Source organism: Canis lupus, chromosome 18 (genome assembly GCF_003254725.2).
Source record: "Canis lupus dingo isolate Sandy chromosome 18, ASM325472v2, whole genome shotgun sequence".
In the NCBI taxonomy this organism is placed as follows: Eukaryota; Metazoa; Chordata; class Mammalia; order Carnivora; family Canidae; genus Canis; species Canis lupus.
This window is the reverse complement of record NC_064260.1, coordinates 29,648,790-29,672,681: the sequence shown is the minus strand read 5'-3', so window position 1 is coordinate 29,672,681 and position 23,892 is coordinate 29,648,790.

Genomic DNA, 23,892 nt, shown 5'->3' with positions numbered 1-23,892 from the left:
GGGTTACTTGGATGAAATAGCTGGTGTGAGGCATGAACCGCAAATTCATGAGATTCAGTTTGTTGCTATTTCTACCATACCATTCTCTCTCCTTCCCTTTTGTAGATGAGAGATGACTGAATAAAAGAATTCTTAGAATGCCCTAATAACAGAAATTATTCAGGGCATTTATGCTCTAAAATAAGTATCATTTTTTTATTGATGGCTCATCTAATTTAAGGGTCACATATAATTCTCCTTGAAGCAGAGCAATAACACACAACTCACCAGAATTTTCTGAACATCAGGCACTTAATTTAGATACTGTGTCTATCACTATCTCACACTTAAAGGATACTTTTACCAATAGTGGGAGATGGAAGAGCCATTTTAGGTTTTAATGGGCGTTGGTTTTGCAGCCCTACTGAATATCATATTAAACATATCAAAATTCATTCATATTGCACATGAAATGAGATTAATGTATAACTGCATTAAAAGTAGGTTTTTGGTGCAAATACCTGACAGATATACATTACATATGGTAAACTACAATTATGTATTTATAAAGTTTAATATTGCAATGTTTTTCCTGTTCTGAGTCAATACCCTTTTTTTCACATTTAAACATTTTTCTGAATCTGTGAAAAACAACTGGGCCTAGGCATGTGTTTAAAGAACCGATGGATGAAGTAGTCATGACAGAGATGGCTGTTAACTGGAAGGAATCTTAAAGACTTCGCAATTTAATGTAGGTTGACATCCAAAATCACTGATCATGAAAAATATAGGAGTATTTCCATCTCCTCAGACATAGAATCTAAACAAGGCTATGTCTTCAAAGATGAGCCTACAAGGGCCAGGGAGATAAAGTTTGAGGTAAGGTAGGGACCTGAACTAGGACATACATGAGCCTAGGCTCTTCAGAGAAACAGAACCAGTAGGATTTAAAGAAGCTGAGAGTCTCATGATCTGCTGTCTGTAGGCTGGAGCCTCAGAAATGCTGCTAATACGATTCAATCCCAGTATGAGGGCCGGGGAACCGAGGAGGTTGATGATCTAAATCTTAGTCTGAGGGTAGGAAAAGAGGAGGTATTCCAATTAAGTAGGGAAGCGGTAGGCAAAAAGGAGCAACTTGCTCCTTTCCCTGTCCTTTGTTTTATTCAGGACCTCAGTGGATTAGATGATGCCTGTCCACATTGGGGAGGGCAATTTACCTCACTAAGTTCACCTAAAATGCTAATTTCAACTGGGAACACCCTCACATGCACACCTAAAAATAATGTTTAATCTTGGCACCTGGTAGCCAGTCAATCCAGAAATATTCATCACAGGGAGCAAATATAAAATGTAGGTAAATTGAATATACAACTAGTCTATTTGTTAAACACCCTAATCAGAGCATATTGAGGGCAGAGTCTATACACATTCATCACAATATTCATTGTTTATAGTAGTTAATGAATATGTTGAGTAAATGTGATTCATTGATATCATGTTGATAAGAGTTTTTAAAAACTCAGTTCCAATCTCCTTTCCATGCTATAGATGTATGAGGTTACCAAGATTACCAAATGCCTTGGGCTTTTTTTTTTTTTTTTAAGATTTTTATTTATTTATTCATGAGAGACACAGAGAGAGAGAGAGAGAGAGAGAGAAAGAGAGGCAGAAACATAGGCAGAAAGAGAAGCAGGCTTCCTGTGGGGAGCCCGATGTAGGACTCAAACCCCGGACCCCAGAATCATCACACCCTGAGCAAAGGCAGACGCTTAACCGCTGAGCCACCCAGGCATCCCTGAGCTTGTTTCTTTTAACATTTCTTGTACTTTACACTAAGACTACCAGTATACACAGAACTATTGGAACCAGAACAGGCCTAATAGAGCAGTCATGCAATTAAGAGTGGCTATTGTTGCTCTGCTTTGAGATAGGGATAGTCATCCAGATAAGGACCATACTTTTTAGGTTCCCTTGCAGGTGGGTGTGTCCTTGTGACTGAGTTCCTGCCAATGAAAAATAGCATAACAGATAAGGGTGACTTTCAACTTAATCAATATGAAATTATTTGCTGAGGGCATTCTCTCTTTATCCTTCATAAAGACTTGAAAATGAATCAGGAAAGAATGTAAGTCTGACCATATAGACACAAACATTGTTCTAGAGAGGATGGAGTAATATTAAACCAGGAAATCCCAAGGTCCTGGGTGATGTTATGCAGCAAAGCTTCTCCATCTGCCCAAACAAGGAAATGAAAAACATTTATTCTAAATCTATGCATTCCCCCTTTTTTTTTCCCATAAAATTATGATTATTTTCTCATCAAAGTGTCTAAAAAATGTATTTTAAATTAATTTCTTAGGGGTTTATAAACAGATTAACAATGATATTTCTCCACTTTGTCCCTTTTATTACATTTCCTTTAGATAATAATTATATAACATCAAAAATAGTAGATATAATTTTTGAATATTATGTGCGATAAATTGTAAATATTATGTGTTAACTTTAATTTTCATAATAACCATATGCAAGAGATACTATTATTATCTTCATTTACATATGAGGAAATTAGTTCACAGCAAGTTTTTAATTTTATTTTGAGAGAGAGAGAGAGAACATGTGCATAAGCAGGGTGTGAGGAGGGGCAGAGGGAGACAGAGAATCTTAAGCAGGCTCCATGCTCAGTGAAGTCCCACAAGGGGTTTGATCTTTGATCTCAAGACCCCGAGATCATGAACGGGGCGGAAATCAAGAGTCAAAGGCTTAACCGAAGGAGCCACCCAGGTGCCCCTAGTCACAGAGAAATTGAATAAATTTTCAATGGTCATTTGGTTTTAAAAAGAATTGAGCTAGGAGCCACATTACTAGATTCAAAATCCCAGCTCTTATATTTTTAAACTCTTTTATTTATAAATTGAATCACTGGAAATTTGCTCAACCTCTCTGTCGAAGGATCCATTCCAATATAAAAGATTGGTTGGTATAAAATCATTTTATGCATTGGGTTTACATGATCTGAAGACAAGACAAAATACCTATAAGGCACTGAGATATTTAAATATCCATCCTGACATGAAAGTAAGATTTCTCTGTGTCACTCCAGAAACGGGAGTGTAACAAATAGTAAACTGAGTGGAAAGGTTAGTGATGAAATGCGGTAATGAGTGGTGCTCCCAGGAAGGACATGCCTTGCCTCAAAGCTGTGAGTCAGTCTTCACTACTTATTTGAAAGATAATATAAGTGTCTGGCAAAGACTTTGAATAAAAGATCATTAATCAAAGAAAAAATAAGACTGAACTTTCATAATACTGATTTCCTAAACATTAACTTTTAATTGTGATCTAACCTTCTATGAATGGTCAGATATTATCAGCCTGTAAGTATACACCACTCTCATCTTTTCTTTTCTTTTTTTATGAATATCTATGCTTTCTATTGTATACATAGAAAGAGAAAGATAGAAAGAAACCTATATTTCTTTAATCTTACACTATGCATGTGTGTTTAAGTGAGAGATAATATATCATCCTGTATTAATCTGTGCCTGATTGATTTATATAATTCAGAATTTCTTAATTAAAACACCAATAGATCAGAATTTCTATCCTTGAATTTGACATTTATTTGGAAAAATGTTTGTTTGCAGCATTGCACAATTCATCACATTACAGTTTAATACAGAGCATTTTCTACCATTTCGTGTGCCTTGAATATGGCAGATATCAGAAGAGCTTAAACTTATCATTGTTGAGCTTACATAGGTACCAAAATATTTTTTTTACAATCATTCTCAGCCTAAAACCCAAGGTTTATTTCTGTTTATTCCTTTGACTGATAAACATGTAATTGCACGTAGCATACCCATGTCTCGATATCAGATCTTTTGCCACTCTATATAAATGTGAGATAATTGAAGAATAAGTGTTGAAAACATATATACACTCATTATTATTCTCATTTTGTAATATATGGCAATTGTTGTTCTGTCTCTGAATAGCATGTAGTCTCAGAGCACACAAAATGACATTAAGGGATTTTGTAATATTTTAAACCCATGGGAAGTCAGTGACACAAGAAGATAGCTTTCATTATCTTATTGAAAGTTTAATATCAGCTGAAATAAATTTTATACAATTATTTATTTATTTATAAATGGGCATTTCTATCATAGTCGAAAGATAAAGTGGAGACAATAGCATAAGTCATACATTTGTTTTCCAAAGTGTCTCCTTTCCTGTTTCAAAAAATTATTAGCTTCCTTTGAAAAAATCTCATTAAATTATAACCGTAAAGTATAAAGAAAGCACCATCAATCAGCAAGGTCATTTGAACTTTGCCCCGATCTCCACATGTATTATTGACCACTCAAACCACAGAAGTCTATTTTCTAATCAAAGGCTGAAAGCAAGTGAAAGGAAGTGAGGATAAGGATCAAAGAGTACTGAAGATGAGTTTTCTCTAGATCTTTTGAAATGTGAGTTGTGTTCAGTGTTCAACAGTTAGGTGGATGGGAAAACTTGCCACAATAGCAGCATCCACAGCAACAACAACAGCACAATATTGCATTTAATTTTCTGGTTCTTGCAAGCAGGATAATCAAGTTTGTTTGTTACCCTCCTCTTCACCCACCTTTCCCCCCCGCCATGAATTATAGAGCTTTAGTTATTTCAGCAAATAAGTTTTGTCTCAGTATTGAAAAAGATATCTAGTTATCATATATTACACTATATACATTTCAAATAGTTTTCTTACGTTTCAAACAGTCATCTTTTTTTTTTTTAACCTAAAATACTTTTTCACAAACTAAAGTTTATTTCATCCTAATGCCTTTTGTCAAGTTGATCTGATCGGTTAAAAAATTAGTAGTCCAAAGTAATCAATCTTTAAAATAGAAGTGCATATGAATCATAACTATGTAGCTCCACTGCCTAGCTTTACTAGCTTATGTGAACTCTTTATTAATTTTGATATAATTGTTTGTTGTGGTATTACTATGTCATCATAATAAATGACTTATAGCTTAAATTATGGTCTCTTCATAAAAAGGGAATTGATAACTTTTGGATGACAGGTTTTCCTTAAAATATTTTAAATGTACATTTAAATTTTTAATAAATAGCTTTGTTTGTTCATGCTTCCTACCTAAGCATTTGTCAAAATTCCTTCAGTGGAATTTAATACATTTGTGATAAGCCTTATTGAGTGCATGAGAGTTTAGCCCCGTTCATCACACTAAGACAGAGAGGAGTCTCAAGTAAGAAATAGTTGTTGGAGGAGAAATTTCATTTTCAAAGAGATATTCCACAAATTGATGAAAAAGTACTTGCCTTTGTGTATAAACTGTTCGATTTAGTGGTAATGTGCAAAACATCTATTTACAGCCTGCTTTATATTTTATATTCTCAGATAAAATAGACCTGATACCTCAGTTAGGTCATTGCTTTGAGAACCATCCCTAAAATAAATAAATAAATAAATAAATACATAAATACATACATACATGCATACATAAATACATACATACATACATACATACATACAAGAAATCAATCAAAGGATACTAACATTTAAGAACATTAAAAAGCCAAGAAACTTTTCTCAGCCTGGTTACCACCAGGAAATAGTTTCATAATAGTAAGAAGTAAATTGCAAAAGGGGTAAATTTCTCTATCCTAAGTAGTAGCCCTGGAGATTCCCCCTAATGTTCGTCCACAAAAGCATACCAGGTGATCTGATCTATCTTGGTTCTATAGAAAATAATGCATGGCATTAAAACTATTCTGCTAAACAGGTAAAACTTCTAGGGATATTCATAAGCACCTTTATTTTTATTCCCCATCATTCTTTAAAATCAGTTTAGTGAGATTGACTCTTCCCTTGACCCTAGATATGAACTCAGGCAATCCCATTGAAATTTTGGGCCATATTTATGTAACGACATCTTAAACCATTAGTTACCAAATGCAGTTCCACATAGTAATCCAATCTCTGAAATTTTCTTTTTCCTTTCCTTCAACTCAGGCCTAAATGCAGTTGGGAAATCTGTCTTGTTTACTGGAGTTTATAATTTGGAGGTGGGGAAGGGAACTAGTATGATCTGTGTGTCTGTGTCCCCCCTGCCCCGATTCATATATAGAAATCCTAATGCCCAATATGTTGGTATTAGGAGGTGGAAACTTTGGGGGTGATGAGGTGTGAGGTGGACCCCTTGAGAATGGAATTAATGCTTTTATAAGAAGAGCTCCCACAGAGCTCCCTAGCCCCTCCCACCATATGAGGACACAGAAGGCACCAGGTTTGAACCAGGACTAGGGCCTTCTCTAGAAGGCGACCATGCTGGAAACTTGATCTTAAATTTCCCATCTTTCAGAACTGCAAGAAAGACATTTCTGTTGTTTCTAAGCTACCCTGTGTGTGGTATTTTGTTGTAGCAGCCTGAAGACTAAATGAGATGGGTAAGGGAGAAGAAATTCTTAACCATCGCTCTGTGTGAGAAGCTAGCTTTGCCATGCTGCTCTCCGGATACCTAAGGCTGATTTTCCCTCGTGAAGTCTTTCATGGCTTTTCAGAACCTCCATCATGGTTTAGGATCTCTAAACTTCCAGATGATTAGGGTAAATGAATCTCTATTCTGCTTTGTCACAATCTCCTCCTCTGGCCCAAAGTTTTCCCTTGATGCCTACTTAGTTTTACTTGCCAATCCAGTCCTTCTTTGAGGGAGCCTAAGATGGTTCCAAAGCAAACCTTCTCTCACAAAGTTATATATTTTTTATCTGTGAAAAACTGCTGCATCCTCTTCCCTAAAAAGTTGCTCAATGAAGCAACAATCTTCCCTTTGTTCCAATAGTAGAGTATCTGGCCATCTGGTCCCTTTTGTCCTTTGCTTTCCCAGTTGCCTAGATAGCAATTAAAAACACTGTGCTGCTCTTTGGGTAACTCCATTGCATTTTAACTAAGTTTGAATTTAGCAGGAAGGATGGGAATTCCATGGGGGGACAAGACTAAACAGTCTAGTAACTCCCTCCAAGGCATTCCTGTTCAAACCAAGAGGTTTAAGAGTCTCATAAATTTTAATCTTTTAAAACCCTGTCTCTTCCATTCCTATGTTTGTTGTAGCATCTATACATTTGAGTGGATTTATGCATCTATACAATTGAAGGCGGTATCTATTGTTTGTGATTTTTTTCGTAGATGCTTCCCTTTTATCATCGTAGAACATTATGCATTGATGGTAAAGATGGTAAAGATGAATCTTTTCCATCCTTGTAAAGTAGGTTGTATTTCATTCTGCTAAAAGACGTACTGAAGTCTTAAACCCTGGTACATGTGAATGTGGTCGGACTTGGATGACGTGTTATTCTGCATGTAATTGAGTTAAGATGATGTCATACTAAAATAGGTGGGTCCTTAATCCCATATGACTGAGTTCACTATAAGAGAAGAGACACAGAGAGGACACACACAGAGAGGAGATGGCCACGTGGCAATAGAGTCAGAGGCTGGAGCTTCGCAGTAGCAAGCAATGAATGCTGAGGATTGCCTATAGTGACAAATAGGAGGGAGAGCATAGCTCTGCCAACCTTTTGATTTTGAACTTCTAACTTCCAGAAGTGTATTCTTTTTTTTTTCTTTTTATTTTTTTCAGAAGTGTATTTTAACCCACACAATTTGTGGCAGTGTCCTATAACATACCTGGAAGTTCAAACACATTCCCCTTAACTCTTAACTAACCACTTAATGTATTCCTAACCAGTGATGCCATCATCACAATCTCAGCTAATATTCCTAGCCCCAAACTCATCAACAGGCACATGTGAAATGGGTGCAATTGTTGGTATATCTGTTATACCTCAATAAAGCTAAAAAAAAATTGAAGGAAATTAACATATGTTATTATAATTCCTCTAGAGTAGTGTACTACAGGCATTGAAATTTTGTATTTGGCCATGTGTTGGTCGATTATGAGGAGTGAGACATGGAAGAAAAATATGTTCACTCTGATTTCCAGATCAAATGCTGGATATGCTAGTTGATTGAGGATTTGGATAACTCTTTGGTTATTTTTCTTTTTGGTGTGAGATGGTAGGCTATATACAGCATTATTTTTGAAAAGTAAAGGTAGAGGAAGATAAACTTGTGTAAATGTTTATGAGTTAGAGAATGGAATATGAGGTCGTCTATTTTTGCCTACCTGAGACTACTCCTTTCTTCCATGTAAAAGCTTTCTAATTTTGCTTTAGATAAGTTACCTGCCATTTTTCACCCTAGCAAGCATGGTATCTTGCTTCGAGCCCATTCTAGTTTGAGTTTGAGTGTAGGAATATGATCATAGGCCTGGCTACTAAGAGAATAATATCTCCGTGCCATAGAAATAGATTAAGAAATAATTACAGATCTAAAGTTGGGCAGATTGCATACCCTCAGACTATACCGATGATATTGGCTGGAAATGGTATTGTCTCAATGCTCAAGTTGCTAAACCATTGGTATTTATACCAATTGGTATTTACATACCAAGCTTTGAATTTCCACCAATGAAGTGAGTGTAGAAAGTGGTATCACTGAAAAATAAGTAAAAACAATGAGACAATGTGCTGAAAGCAATATTAAACCTAAGATTCAATTATGCCTGAAACCTCATATTACTGATTTGAAATAAACGCATTATGTTTTGCTTTGCCCCTCCTTCTATAACTATGGGTAAGTTACTTGTCTTCCTATCTCTGGTAAACCTCTACATGTATCTTCATCATGTGATGGGGAACTATGTCTTGTTGTTGCTGGATAGACACTCTGAGTTAATTCTACAAATGATTTGGCTTTAAAGTCAATGTACTGGGAGTTATAGTCTGTTATCAAGCATCTCCTTGAGATTAACAGGGAATCCTCTGTAAACTTCTCATAAGTTATAATTAAGAGAATTTTTTTAATTTTAAATTTTAATATAATTATTTTCTAAATGAAAGGAATAAATGCACAATTTTTATACCTGATGTTGATGTACCTATGTACATTTTTGATAATAATTTAAAACTTTGAAATACCTAAAATGTTACCTTCATATTTTTTAAGATTTTATTTATCTATTTGGGAAAAGGAGAATGAGAAAGAAAGCATAAGCAGGGTGAAGGGTAGAGGGAGTGGGAGAAGCAGACTCCCCACTGAGTAGAGAGCCCAATGTAGGGCTCAATCCTAGAATCTTGGGATCATGACCTGAGTCAAAGGTAGAGGCTTAGCCACTGAGCCACCCAGGCATCCCACCTTTATATTTTTAATGTAAAATTCATGTAATCTCTCTAATAGTTTTAATTTGTTTTATCCAATGCCCTAATTTCATTTTGTTCATGTACTGAAATACAATAATAGTATTATCCGATTATCTCAAAGCATGAATTCATTCACATATTTTAAGCGTTTTTAGTATGCATGAAAGTATTTATTTAAACAAATATTTTTTTAAGGAATATGTTTTAAAGACTTTCAACCTCAAAAGTAATAGGCTCATATATAAATAAACTAGGTGTCAGAAAAATAATTATTTCTTCAGAATCACAGTTACATACATATGCATATTCCCATATTTTAAAAAAAAGAGGCTATTCCTTCTATCTTTACCACTTAGATTTTTTTTTAAATCTTAAGCAAATTAAAGTTTCTGTTTCCCTTAAAACATGGGAACAAAATTAGTATAATACAAATATTGCAACTGAAGAGCGTATAACTTTATACTAAGATTATAGACTTTTTTATATAGTGTATTTGAACTTTAAAAAAGACCATTTACCAGAAAGTGAAGACATACCAACAGCAGAAGCACAGTGTTTATATATCAATATTTCAATGACAGTGACACAAGATTTACTTGAAATTTAACATTTTCTCCTTTTTTACTTACTCTTATTAAAAACATTAGGTAGCAGCTACTTGCATATTTTTTAATAATTTTTTGTAAGGCATAGTTGTTCCTGCTTAATTGTACATACATTCCCAACATTCAGTTTATTTTTGGCTTTAGACATTTGTTTGCAAGAAAGTCAATAAAAGTTGTACAGTCAAATTATAATGTTTATAGTCTAGTATGAGAAAGTCAGACACAATAAAAATTATTCCAGAGTTTTGTTTTTTAAGTTATAGATTTTTCTGATGCTTATAAGATATTTGGAGAATATTGCTCTAAAATTAAATTAGCCATCACAGGTCGATATTTAAGGTAAATAGCTTTAAATCATTTGGCATAATTGGGTTTTAAGAACAGTAAAAATGATTAGATTTAGAATGCTTAGGTACTTGGCTCCTTAAAAGTCTGGCCCTCGTACAGCTAGGCATTTTATTTTAAAATCTAATAAATAGAAATAATTTTAATTCTTTGCATTTATTTAGAGCGGTACACCTCATTCAAATAATTGATTTGAGTAGATGGGAAAAAAATCACAATCCATTGACAAAATTAAGACATATTTTATGCATTTGAACGAAGAAGAATGTGAGAAAAAAACAGGGATAGTATTATTTTTGAAAGTAAAAATATAAACTCCTCAAAATTGCTGACAAGGACTTCCTAAGCACTATGATGATTATCCCTGTATAACACTAGAAAGTAGTAATTTAACTAAGAAAAATAGGTATTGAGTAAAATCCAGTTAGTTCCAAAGTTTTATTATGTTTGTTCTGAGGTGTAATACCTTATAATGATGAAATACTCTGAGTATCTACAATATTAGCCTGGCATTTTGTTAAGTACTTTATGTATGTTCTCATCTTCCATGACATTATTTGGAGATGGGAATGTTATTATTTCACTTTGCAATGCGTCCACCCTTCGCTGAAGTTTAGAAGATGGTGGATAGCTGAGGCAGGATTTGAAATCAGGAAAACTGTGTTCTTAATCACCACATCCTTAATCATTATCCTGTAATATCATTCACCTTTTATATGAAACTTAATATTGTAAGTAGTACAGAGTTCTTTTTCCTGTCCTCAAAAAATACATTATACATTTGAAGAATCTACAATAAATATAGGCTTATGAGGGTGCTTGGCAAAAATCTGCTATTTCATGATATGGAAGGGGAACAAACCTAGAGTAGGGACCCTCCTCTCCACAGGCTGATGTGCCCCAGAAGGCGACAGCAAAGGCTTGCCTACAATGAATCATGAGCAGTGAATTAGAACCTATTCTGGTCAAGTGAATTGCCAAATTCATCTCTAGAAGGATATTGAATGAAGCTAGTCGAAGATTTTGTCTCAGTTCTTCAACTTTCTAGCACTTGCCTTCTGCTTCTTTCTGACTCCCTTTGCCTTAATATAGCCAAAAATATAGTTCTAAGTGGCATGTAGTTAATGGAAAAAAGTCACGGTAAACCTGAAATATAGCAGAATCAAGCAGAATGGAAGAAAAGCCAGAGAGGTGGAAGCAGGTGTAGCAATGGCACATTAGGAATCAAGAAATATTTCTGGTAAAACTATTCAACTTGACACATACTTCCTGGTTGTCATACTACAGGTTGCTCTAACAAAAAAGTCATTCCAAAGGATCTGAATGCTACTTGTCAACTGAATACTCTTTTAAGAGCCAACATGGAGAATTCTTTCTAAGTGGTACTTTCTCATAAGTAAATTGTCCAGCTGACTACAAATTCATCTTATGCACATAGAAATTAACTAATTCCAGGCTCAATTACTCATTTTCATGGACAAGTGTCCAATTTTACAAGAAATAGTCCCTAGCAGGTAAAAAGAGTATATTTTTAAGATAGTAGAGAGAAAATAATTTATTAGAAGTATAAATTTATTAGAGATATATTTTAGAGATATATAGAGACTGGCCATCTTGAATATGTTAGATATTTAATGCCAAGTTGTTGCCATCAAATAATTTTTACCTATCACCAGAAAGTTCAGGAGCTGACATTTTATATAACCATGTGGAAATGCCACGGAAATCTTGGCATATTTCAGAAGGTAAATTTGAGGACCTCAGTTTCAGCTATCACATGGACAATGCTAAATGGAGTTCTCCTCCCCTAAATTCTTATGTTGAAGTCCAAACCACCACCATTATGATATTAGGAGGTGGGACCTGTTATACATGATTAGGCCAGGAATGGGATTAGTGACCTTATAAAACAGACCCCAGAGAGGTCCTTCCTCCATTCCTCTCATGACTATGAGAAGATGTCCCTCTAGGAACCAGGGAGAAAGCTCTCACCAGATATCAAATCTTCTAGCACTATTATTGGACTGGCCAGTCTCCAGAACTCTGGGGAATAAATCTTTGTTGTTGATAAGCCACCCAATTTTTGGTATATTAGCCCAAATGGATTAAGACAGTGACCTTGGTCTGTGGTTTTCTACCATTAAGTCTTAAGCTCCTGAGATAATTTGGGTTTAATATATGGTGTTCACAAAGCCATATGGTCTACAAGAGTTATATGGCTTCATATTGAAATTTTAATTCTAGAAATGATACATTGGCTTGTAAAAAATTAGGTCTACTTATCAAATTGATATTTAATAATGATTAAGTGCAAAATTCCTCTTCCTGTTTAGTGTTTAGAATAAAAGAATAGTCTATTTACAGGTCTCTAGAGCAATAAAAAGATAAGCTCTCCTTTGGAAAAAAAACTTCAGAAGACCTCACAAAACACATAGTATTATGCTTTCTACAGCATCTGGATAGTCTGTGTCAACCTGTGTCCTCAGCATAAGTAATGGAAAACAAAATGTGTGAAAAAACATTGTAGGACCAGGCTGTAACTCATGGTATATCCATCAGGTCAGTGGCTACCAGAAGGTCCCCATTTTGTTGGTCAGACACTTTTCCTGAAATATATCTTAATTATTCCCTGTGAATCACTCTCTGCCACATTCAATATTGAAATATTAAGCTTATTTATTTTTTTAAGATTTATTTTTTAATTCATTTTAGAGAGAGAGAATACAAGCAGGTAGGAGGGAAGGGCAGAGAGACAGAGAATCCTAAAGTAGATTTTGAGCTGAACATGGAGCCCAGTGTGGGGCTCGATCCCAGGACCCTGAGACCATAACCTGAGCCAAAATCAAGAGTCAGCTACTCAAACTGACTGTACCACCCAGGCAGCCCTGAAATATTAAGTTTATTTTTTTTAATCTAATGGTATCTTAAGACTTCAATAATTGGCCATTTTTATTTTTCTTAACCATGATTTTCTCTATCTTGAATACTTCTTTGTCAGACAACGCTTTTGTCATTTTAAATTAAAATTATAATATTATTTATCATAAAATTATGGTATTTCTCATAATTTTATCAGAGCCACAATGTCTTGAAAGTATTGAGACCTGTTTGTTTGTTTTTTTATTGATACTCAGAATATCAGTATATTTTTCTGGAACAACCTTAAGCAATAGTCTCCACAAACAAAATACTCCCTTCTGGTTTTTGCTTTTGAATAGCCTCTTTCACTTAAACCCCAAATCCATATAATAGAGTATCTTAGCTGACTTTTTTTTTTTTTTTAAAGACACATTTATTCAGCGTCATGATCAGACTATTACATTTAGCAATCAACAGCATGGGTGCAAAAAAAAAAAATCTACATTAAAACCCTTTGCTGGAATGCTTTACACTTTCCACAGAACAGAAACTAAAATAACCTGTTATACAATTAGTCACAAATACAGTCCTCGAGTTTTTTTGCCCATACACATGAGTATTGTCTAAAACATGTCTTCTTTGTAGCAGCTAGGCCCTGCCACCACTGTGCTTGGCTGAGTTCACAAATCTGTTGTAACCTGTAGCTTCCCTGTCACTTCTCTGGCTCTCCTCTCCTGCTAGCTTTGTTTCCTGGCAGTAATTAAAACCTTCTGCCACTGCCATTGCTGCTGCTGCTGGAACCGCCATAGCCACCTTGGTTTCGTGGTTTGGCAAAGTATTGGCCTCCACCACCATAGGGGTCAGAGCTTCTGCCTCCAAAATTTCCTCCTTTCATGGGTCCAAAATTTGAGGATTGATTGTTGTAATTGCCAAAATCGTTATAGCTTCTGCCACCTCCAAAGTTGCTTCCACTACCACCGCCATAGCCGCCTCCGCCTCCTCCGTTGTTATAGCTGTCATAGCTGCCACTCCCGCCATAGCCACTGGCCTGGTTTCCATAACCCTGTCCACCACTTCCATAGCCTCTGCTTCCTCCAGAGTAACCAGGGCCGCCTCCTCCATAACCACCGTCATTACCAAATCCGTTATAGCCATCCCCACTGCCACCGTATCCACCACCACCTCGACTGCCACCGAACCACCTCGACCACTGAAGGTCCCTCCACGACCAAAGCTGTCATTCCCACCAAAACCACCTCCACGACCACCACCAAAGTTTCCAGAACCACTTCGGCCTCTTTGGCTGGACCAAGCACTAGCCATCTCTTGCTTCCATAGGGCTTTCCTTACTTCACAGTTGTCCATTCACAGGATGGTATTTTTGAATGACAATCTTGTCTACAGAGTCGTGGTCGTCAAAGGTCACAAAAGCGAAACCTCTCTTTTTGCCACTGCCTCGGTCAGTCATGATCTCAATCACTTCAGTTTTCCCATACTGTTCAAAATAATCTCTTAGATGATGTTCCTCAGTGTCTTCTTTAATGCCACCGACAAAAATCTTTTTCACAGTTAAGTGGGCACCGGGTCTTTGAGAATCTTGAGACAGCCCTCTTTGGTTCCACGACTCTTCCGTCCACCTTGTGCGCCCGGGCGTTCGTGGCCGCGTCCACCTCCTCCACGGTGGCGTTCGTGACGAACCCAAAGCCTCTGGAGCGCTTGGTGTTGGGGTCTCTCATTACCACGCAGCCTGTAAGCGTCCCCCATTGCTCAAAATGGCTCCTCAGACTCTCATCGGTCGTTTCGAAGCTCAAACCTCCGATGAAGAGCTTCCGCAGCTGCTCGGGCTCTTTGGGAGACTCTGACTTAGACATGACGGCCGTGGGAGGGGAGACTTTAACGATGCTTACTCGGCGGCGTCCAGGGGCAGAAAGGCTCTTAGCTGACTTTTAAAAGGGATATGTCACTTAATCAGTAAATAACTCAGAAGTTCAAATGCAAAACTGGGCCAGATATTATCTCATATACATCTGGTGTACATTTCAAGTACCCTGAAATATACTATTTTCTGTTATATTTACAAATATTACAATTAAAAAGAAATTCTCTTCTCTCTCTCTCTCTCTCTCTCTCATATATATATATATATATATATATATATATATATATATATATGAATGAAAGGGACAGAGAGAGAGAGAGAGAGAAAGAGAGAGAGAGTTAATATATACCAAAACCTTGAAGGATGGGAAGAAAGAAAATGTGAAACAATTATATTGAGCTCTCCTACTCCAAGATGATTATAACCTACATCCTCTTAATTTGCCTTCATAAAAACTCTGCATATTAGGCATTATTATACACACTCTGTGGGTTGAAAAATGATAGAACATAAGAGTAATTAATTAGGGGTGCCAGGGTGGCTCAGTGGTTGAGCATCTACCTTTGGCTCAAGTCATGACCCTGGGGTCCTGGGATCGAGTCCCACATCGGGCTCTCCACAGGGAACCTGCTTCTCCCTCTGCCTGTGTCTCTGCCTATCTCTCTCTGTGCATGAATGAATGAATGAATGAATGAATAAATAAATAAATAAGTAAATAAAATCTTTTTAAAAAAAGAGTAAGCAACCGAGGTAGGATTCAAATTCTGGTCAAATAAGTAATCTTTCTACTCTAGATGGTTAAGTAACTGAAAATATTGCCCTGGATGAATAAGCAGAGTTCCAGGCCCCAACAGAGGGAAAAAATAATTCCACCTAGAAGATCAGAAAAATAGCTTTGGAAGAGTCAATATATTATATCGTTTTGAAGGAAGAATCCAATTTTGATAAGCAACATATTCACAAAGAAGATTTGTAGATTAAGTGAATGATACGGGAATAAAAATGAAGACACAGCATGGCTGTTCTTTAGAGGAAGTCCGAGGTGGGTAGAATGTAACTGTGAGGTATAAGTAATCAGATCAATAAAGTAGGTGAGGTGGGGCTGTTTCATGGAACTCTATGCTGAGAAAGGGTTTGAGGCCTAGGAAAGAGAGTTCAAAATTATAGTGTAAGGAATCATGAGGAATTTTAGATGGACATGATATAAACTTCTTTACAGAGATATCCTTTCATTGGGTCTTTTTATGTTGGGGGGAGTTATCTGGCATATTGCTCCATGGGGGACAAGGATTTGATTTTTACAAAGTTGACATGGGTGGATTGTTGCAGGTAGTCTATTAAGTCTGGAGATTGACTATATCCCCCATGCAGGAGCCCCTACCCTACTCTACCTTCAGAGTCAGCAGTCAGAGCAATTGCATTTTCTCTATAAATTCAGACTTTCTCTTAGGGGGTTAATCAAGGCAGTAGGCTTGGGTGGCCGGTATAAACACATTTGGCTACCTAACTCTATACTCTTTGAAAAACCATATGAGTATTGAAGTGCGCTTTCCTATTGTCATTAGTCTCTCCCTCCTCTGTCTTAACTTTCGGTTTATTCCAAACCCTGGGAGGGAAGAAGTTTCTTTTCTACTTTGCTTCATATCTCCAGTGACTTGAATTGCTTATCTTAGGAAGTTGACCTATCAAGAGAACATAGTTTAAAATATAAATAAATGATGGATAGTGAGATTGTAGGGAAGGCTACTGTGCTATGTAGCTGGGAGGGTAGAAGAGAAACTAAAAGTTCTACAAGACAAAAGGAAATTGAATCAACAAGCACATATATAAGCAATCCCATTCCAAAAAGGAAGAAACAACTGCACTGAGTAAAACAATATGGCTTTATAGTGTATGAAGTTGTCCCAAAACCTTAACCAACTATAACTTAACCAACTGAATCTATAGTTTCCTGAACATTGACATGGGCTTCAATGAAAATAAATAAGTAAGTAAGTAAATAAATAAATAAATAAATAAATAAATAAATAAATAAATATTAAGGGTTTTGTTTTCTTTACAGGCAAAGAGACTTTGAAAGGATGGAAAATGAGGCTCACCTGGACTATTGTTGCAATTTAAGCTTGAATATCAAGGAATAATTCTATGTAGATACTATCTACCATATGTCTGGTTAAGTATTTTTTATAAATAATTGGAGTAATTTACCCAAGACCATTTTGGTGGATAATCCAAAATTTAGTCCTTATACACATCTTATCTGATTCTAAATATCAAGGAAACTAGAAAAGGAAATTAGATTAATTCATTAATTAATTAATCAGTACCTCATACTTTCATATACATTGCTTTCCTGAAATTGATATTATGAGTCTCCCATCTTTACAAGGACATTCAGTGAAGTTCATTGCTTCTGTTATGTGAGTAGTACATTATGAAAGTGTGATTAAATTGAGAGGTTCCAAATAGAAATGGAATTAAATTTTATTTGGTATGTGGTGCTGGGACTTTCTATGTGTTATTGCAACTAATCACAAAATGAGGCATTATTATTGCCATATTAAATGTAATGAAAGAGGCTAAGAGTTATTAAATGGATTGTCCAAGTTCGCAAGCTACTCTCTATAGACAAAGTACTGACTAGTAAGATGAGTGATCAGGTCAAGTCAGGCATTTCAGTTAATTTCTTGATTTCACTCATCTATTAATATTGCATAACACTCGATTTCCTCTGAAACTTCCAGCAAATTGTGTCAGAGCGATGAGCCTGAAGATCTCTATCAACTTGCTTCAACTAGAATTATGGAACTACTATCATCTGCCTAGAATCTGAGGCCAATTTTCAGTGATAGCTCATAATCATGAGAACCACATTTGAGATCATTTATTTTTCTTATGCCAACCGTATCCCTTCTTCTCCAAAATCATAAAATTTAGAGATGAAAAGGACATTATAGATTTTCTAAACCTACTGCTACTCAAGGACTTAACTTCCCCACAATATTCCTGCTCCTACCACCAGTGCTGAAAATATAACCACCTTAAGAATCCATTCCATATTTTTCAGTTAACGTCTTACTGAAACTTCTGCTGCAGTCCCAGTCACGTACAGCCAGGTAGGCCAGCTGGGGGGCAATTCAGGCCCAAAAATACAATCTAGAAGGAACTTCTGACTGCATGGAAATTGACAAGCTCACTGTGGAAGGTCCGGAAGGACACTGAACAAGGAGGCACGTGCAGTATGCAAATCTAAAGGGCAAATCTATACCAGATTAGTTTAAGGGAAAAAAAAAAAAGAAAGAAAGAAGAAGAAGAAAGAAAGAAAGAAAGAAAGAAAGAAAGAAAGAAAGAAAGAAAGAAAGAAAGAAAGAAAGAAAGAAAGAAAGGTAAAATGAAATAAATATCACCTGGCACTGAGACAGAACCCGACACAGCTCTGTATAAGCAGGGCTGGCTACATGATTTGTGGGCTGCAGCACAAAATGAAAATACAGGGCCCCTTGTTCAAAAGCAAAAATGCTGTAAAGGGCACTAAAATAGAAAGTGTTTCCTTTCTTTGGTGGTCTTTCTCTTGACTCATCATAGTATTTTTATTTGCTATTTATGTCATTCTAAGTAAATAATTTTTAAAATTGTTAGCATGAATTTTTCCATTATTCTTTATAATGTCCAGTGTTAGTTTTAAACACAAATATTAGAGAATTTAACTCATTTGTGAAAACACCAAAGTGACAGTTTGTATTTTATAGCTCATTCCTGGAGGGCGCCTCTAGCCAGCCAGAGCAAACATATACCCAGCCAGGGCTAACATGTCCACATTATACACTGGGAGGTTTGACAAAGGAAAAGAGGCTTTGGGCCAGACACTGAGCCATCCCAAGAGGTGCTGCCCTAGGTATGGGAATATCAGGATGTGAGGACCCTCACAGCCAACCTGGATGCTCAGCCCATGACTTGAAGGCACCTGTAAGGCAATAGCTGGGACTCCTGCCACACTGATGCACAGTCCCAGCTTGGTGGGATGTGGGGTGGGGACACTTTAGGGAATTTAAGACAGTTGTCTCCCTTCCCCCTGCCCTGTGCACTCTCAACATATGGCATCTGGCTGCCCACTAGATGTGCCAGGAAGTACCTGCTGTGGGTGGTGATGACAACCACCAGCCCCACCAAGAGATACTGAAGAGCACAGGTGCCTGGCTCTGGACGCTGAACCAAGTCTTCTGAGTTGTTCTTAGACTCAGGTCCCCACCTAGACATGAAGAGTGGTGAGAGAATGTGGGTTCCATCCCCCCATCACCCTAACTGCAATTGGGTTGTTGCCCCCAGGTAGAGGGAAGCAGCAACAGCAAGACAGGTCTGGGGTGCCCAAGAGTAGGGGACTGAGCAACTGAAAATCTGCACTGAGTGGCTGGCAGACAGGACTAGACATGAGCTGAGATGTCATGCCTCCCCACCCCATTCCCATTTGAATGAGACCATGGAAATGCCATGAAGATTCACTTCTAAAGTACACAGTCAAAGATAATAAGCATTTCAAGCCAGTGGCAATAGAGCATTAGACCAAGCACTTGGTCCTTCTGAGCATGGGGCCCTGTGCCACCGCAGCACTCACATGTCCTTGAATCCAGCCTTGGGATCCAGTCAAGGGATGTTTGATGTACACACTTATCAAAGAAAGTCAAGTCAAGTCAAGGTGTTGGCAAGTGTCAGGGACCCAGGTTGAGAGATCAGACACCAGAAACTATTCATCTTCTCTCACTATCTCTAAATGTGGTCATTCATACCTGAGCCAGATCACCTGCCTTATTTGTGCTGCCCTCATTCTGTCTAGGATAAGTTTGGGTTCCAGAACACAGGTGCCAGAGCTAGGTTCACAGATGTATAATCACCTTTCCTGGTTTAAACTCACATCTCTACCTATTTAGCTGGTGGCTATTTATCAGAACAGTTTGCTAAATAAATTGATTTCTTTTATAAAATTTTCGCAAGGAATATTTAACCACTTTAAAAGACAGACTGCAAGCCTGTGAACACAAATATAGTACAATGTGTAAGTTAATCAAAATTATTTTCCATCGTTTATTCACAGTAGTGGTTTTAATTGGCCACATTTAATTTCTTTTACATATTTTTAAGTCTACAATTTAGAAAATTCATGGACATGTGGGCAATGATAGTGTGATTATATTCATTATCATATATAAATTCAAAAAATTAAAAAAAAAATGCTTCAAATTTAATTATTTGCCCCTAACCAAGTGAATTACCTAATGTCAAATGAAACTAATAAACACAGGCCTCTGAGATCACAAAACCACATACACATCTGAATTGCATTTTCATACAAAAAGTTAATTATCTTCTGTTGACATCGATAGTATATTCCCTCAGCTACTTCAAAGTGTTTTTAAAAATCAAATGCTGTCAGAACTCTGCATTTGAAAACCAAAAGATGAGCGATTACAGATTCAAGAGAAGAGAATAAACTCCAGTGTAGTAAGTTATTTTTAACACCCAGAGACAAACAACAGGGAGCTTTGATCTTGTGGAGGCATGAATGAAGCTTTGAGGAAGTTAGCTCCCCTGCCTAATTGGATGCCAAAGGTCATTGCCACACTCAAACAATGCCACTATGTTGTCCCTCTTCTGAGCATGTTGACTTTTATCTAGAAATGACTTCAGTGTCTTTCCCAAAGGCAAGTTACACCTCTTAGTGTGTTGAGTATTATTTTAGATATCTCAAGGACTTAGGCTAAATTGCCTTTTTCTGTTTATCACGGTAATAGTTTTTCTAGTGAGATACCATTCATGTTATCTTTTAATTTCCTAGTGCCATGGGGTACAAGTTGTCTGTGATTGCATGTGTCATGAATACCTCAAACAGAAAAGATTGTGCCTTGGAACAAGGGCCATGAAGAAACTTTAGTTTCAGCATCACTCTTTTTAACAGAGATGAGTATAAGGGCTCGAAAATCTGGAGTGCCATCTGAATTGGAAATGCAAATGACATTTTCAGCATCAGATCAATGAAAGGAAATATAAAATATTGAAAGGAACCTTCCTGATGATGATGGGTCTTACAGAAATACACAACGGAATGAACATATCATTCCAAATGAACATTAAACCCTTGTGTGAAGTGATTTGATATAAAAAAAATATTGAGTTACACAGTCTTATACTCTATAATTCTGTAGTGGAAAGCAAAGGGGACCTCAATTCAATTTTACTTTATTTTTAATCTACAGAAAGTATTGATTTCCTCTTTAAAGTTAAAAAGGCATCCTCTTCCAGAAAATTCTTCCACAGTTTGAGAATCACAACATCATATTTTTTCTCTAAAAATATATATCCTACTTTCAAAACCATTACTATCTTAATCTTACTAATATTTAGATATAAGCCATAGTTTTTATATACCATTATAACAAAATATGTATGTCTATAGATTATATTCTACTTTGAATGGGGCATTTTTACTAATATCCAGTAATGGATTTTTCTTGCAAACTTGCTGATATATATTTGAGTCTTCAAATGATCACTCTAATGTGTAATTCTCAAACAATTAAGAGTTTGCGAATTAGCTGTTCCTTTGTGTAAGCTCTAAGGAAGCAGAATGATCTAAAACACTTCTTAATAATGCTATAATCCAATAAGAAGACAGCACATATGTTTGAATTAAAAAATCATAAGCATTAGATAATTTACCTGTTAATTGCTAATCAGATTAAAGATAATTATGATGGCCTTCAAAAAATAGATTATTGAGGGTCGGAATAGTGGAAAGGGAATTCAGAGATAAAGCTTTAATTTGAAATTTTAAGAAAGGACAGAATTGAATGGGTATTCTAAACGGGATTTACTTTATAACCAACTATCCCTAGTACAAACGCAAATAGTAATTAAAGAATAATTAAGCATACCCAGTTCAATGAAATAAATGATATTATAAAGCTCAAATTCTGAAAAGAGAAGGACTGAAATAGTTAAGGTGGAGAAGACAAAGTGATTGCAGAGAAACATGCAGAATTGGAGATTGTGTTTCCCATTTGAGTGAGACAATGCATATACAGTTTCAACAGCCTTGGGGGAATTTGGACCAAAATTGCTAAACTGAAATTATAATAGAACGAAAATGTGAGTGGTTGTAGGAGATCCTTTAGAATTTAAATTTGGGGAATTCATTTTTAAAAATGTACAAGCAATGCTTACCTCTTTACTAGGAAAGATCTTGCATGTAGCACCTCAATTTATAATTTCCTTTATATATGGTAAGTGAATGAGGAATTTGTGTAAACACCCAGTCAAGATGTACGACTTTCCTATCACTCTGGAGAATCCCCCTGTAGCTTTTCTGAATTACCATGACTCTCCTTCCACGAGGACACAACATTCTGGCTTACATTGCTAACAATTGGCTTTGCCATGTTAGTGGTGTTGCTCTTTGTTTATTCTTGTCCAACATTATGTGACTTCACAGTGATATATTTATCCGTTCTTCTGCTCATGAATATCAAGATTTTTATGAGAAGGAGATGGTATCTAGACAATTAATACCAAAATTCATATAAAAGATAAAAAAGAAATAATTTTCATCAGACCCTGAAAATGTAAAGCAACAAGAAGAAATTCATGCTACCAAGACATAAGCAAATATTAAAAAGCAACAATAATTAAAAAGTATCTAATTAATGTGAACCAACACGGGTCAGTGAATCGGAATATAAAGCTCAGGGAAGGATTCTAGAATATGGAAAATTTAATATACAATTTAGTCTGCCGATCAGTAAGGAAAGTTGGATTATTCTATAAATGATTTTGGAAGTCTAGCAATAAATAAAGTTGGTTCCAAATCTCATCCTTTGTAAAAGAATAAATTCCAAGTAACACAAGATTGAAATTGTATGTTTAATGAATTTTCTCACAATAAAAATAAACATCCAACAGCCAGGAAGACATAAATAGGCATTTCAAAGAAAAGGAAATACAAATGGTTGAGATCTATAGATCCTTATCTATCTATGATTAACTATTGTAATAAGACAAATGGAACATCTTTCACCTATTGGATTTGCAGAATCAAGGAGTTTGATACAACGTTGAACTTGTAAGGATATGAAAACCAGAAGTTATTAGAAGGCAGATTTGGTAATATCTGAAAATCCAAAACATACATAACTTTCACCCAGTAATTTTCCTTCCTAAATCTTAAAGATTGAAAACCTGAAATGATAAATGTAAAATATTTTTATCTTCCTCAAACTTTGTGATAAAAAAATTCTGAAAGACCTAAATATTCTTCTATAGAACACTAGCTAAATAAGTTACAGGGTACCCATAAAACAGAATACTGTATTGTCAGAGAACATAATGAGAAAGTTCTGCCTGTACTAATCTGGAATGCTCTCTAAATTACAGGATTAAATAAAAATGTAAGGGCAGGTGTAGTGTCTCTAATAATATTTCCATCTGTATATAGGGGATAATGATACACATGTGATTTTATATGGGTAAATACTCTGGAGGAATACAGGAAATTTCTGATAACATTGACTAACTCTAGCTAAGGGGTCTGAGTTACTTGGGATCAAGAAGAAAAAATTTCACATGTTTTTTTGTATCCTTCACATTTTGAATCAGGTGAATGAGTTACTTTTAAAAATTAAGTAATTATTTTTTTACAAGTAGAAAGTCATGATAAAGCTTTGTAAACTATAAAGCACTATGCAAATGTAGGATTTTATTTCATATTATATTGCCATTAGGCACTACCTAGCTATGAAACTTTTTTTAATGATTAGGCAATAGAAATTTTAAATTACATTTATTAAGGAAACTATAAATGCTCATTGCAAGAAATGTGGGAAGACATAAGGCTAATAACTTTAATATACAAAGAACTCTCCGCAAATTGCCAAAAACAATTCAAACATATAAAAAGACAATTTATAAAGG